Raw genomic sequence first — 265 nt, forward strand, 5'->3', positions numbered from 1 at the left:
AACCCCAAGGGGGTCCCTCTGAGCCCCCCGTGGAGCAGTGCGGGTGGAGGAGCTGCCCCAGCAGAACATCACACACCTGTGCACCCACTGAACCCCCCTAAGGCAGCCAAGAAAGAGAGGAAGGGGAAGAAGAAAGACAAGAAAAAGAAGGAGAAAGGTCTGAAAAAAAAAAGCCCTTCTGAAAATGGGGAGCTGAGCTGTCCCACAGCCACTGCCCACACGGGGCAGGACCCACGGGTCCCGCTGCCGGGCTTGGGGGAAGCGG

This window comes from Antrostomus carolinensis, unplaced genomic scaffold, assembly GCF_000700745.2.
Source record: "Antrostomus carolinensis isolate BGI_N321 unplaced genomic scaffold, ASM70074v2 scaffold49051, whole genome shotgun sequence".
Taxonomy (NCBI): Eukaryota; Metazoa; Chordata; class Aves; order Caprimulgiformes; family Caprimulgidae; genus Antrostomus; species Antrostomus carolinensis.